This window comes from Sinocyclocheilus anshuiensis, unplaced genomic scaffold, assembly GCF_001515605.1.
Source record: "Sinocyclocheilus anshuiensis isolate Anshui unplaced genomic scaffold, SAMN03320099.WGS_v1.1 scaffold551, whole genome shotgun sequence".
Lineage (NCBI taxonomy): Eukaryota > Metazoa > Chordata > Actinopteri > Cypriniformes > Cyprinidae > Sinocyclocheilus > Sinocyclocheilus anshuiensis.
Genome location: NW_015548222.1, coordinates 139,048 through 140,183, shown reverse-complemented (window position 1 = coordinate 140,183; position 1,136 = coordinate 139,048). Strand labels below are relative to the sequence as shown.

General features: G+C 42.5%; 1 protein-coding gene across 2 annotated transcripts in view; it reads right to left on the bottom strand.

Moving 5' to 3' along the window:
- The window catches only part of LOC107654262 (cystathionine beta-synthase-like), a 20,507-nt gene that overhangs the window by 4,370 nt on the left and 15,001 nt on the right, over positions 1-1,136 (bottom strand). The gene's annotated exons all lie outside the window — the stretch shown is intronic.

Below are 1,136 nucleotides of genomic sequence, written 5' to 3'. Positions count from 1 at the left end.
GCTCTTGGTCGTATTCCCTTAAAGGAATCTATTCCTGATTCCAAGCCTTGAGCTCTACCCCGGGCCCAGGAGTCTGGCCTTAACAGGTACGTTTTTTGGGGTATAGGACGTTAGACGGCTGTCCGTGACATTATCCCCTACGACCAAAGGCCTAGGCTACAATGTCACAGAGAGCCGTCTAACGTCCTAGGGGGCAACTCCCATGGCTATGGTAGAGTTGGTACTTCGTGCTCGCCATAGGTTTCTGGCATGCACACCCCTCAGCATGGTGGCATGGGTATACCGATTTCCAATGCATTTTGTTCTGATGTTCTTGTCTGACCTGCTGCACAACATATCAACAGATGATCCGAAACTGATCCACCCTCTTAAAACACCCACCAGGAAGAAACGCATTATTTCACTCCTTTCTCTCAGACTGACGCTTTTCTGAATTTCAGGACAAAATCTAAAAATCTGCGATCAGCGATCAATGAAGAACAAAGAGACACATTTTTAAGAAGGATTTTTGAGTTGACATCAGACCATAATCGTGGTTATTAAGTTGGCTTGAGAAAGCCAACTTACTGAAATCCGTCTTAAACTTATTATGTTGGCTTGGTGACAAGCCAACATACTGTTATGCTATTTAAACTTCTTCTTATTATTATTCTTATGAGCCATTTTTCTAAACCTATCTCCTCCTAGGGCTTTAATGCCACAAGCCCCAAACTCGGCAGGGACCAGGGCCCTGATTGCGTGAAGTGTGCTATATCTTTTCAGACTGATCAGACTTACAGTTTATTTATAAATAATTTTTAAATATGAAAAAATCCCCATAGACTTACATTGTCTGAGAAAAATTGCGCCTCTAGAGAAGCAATACCCGTCCTCTTGAGGGAGGAGTCTTCCAACTCATCTTAGTTTCACTTTAAAAACGGTTCAAAATACCAATAAATACATGAATTTCATTCACACTGACAAGCTAAACCAACATATCTGATTATTACCTGCTTCAGGGCTCATTAATAATGACTGTTTGGCCAGAGAACCGTGTGAAACACGAGAGAACTGTCACCGCACCGATCAGCGAGTGCAGTCCGTGCTTGCTCACAACAACAGCATTTGGACTTGTTTAAGAGCCTTTAAAAATCAAC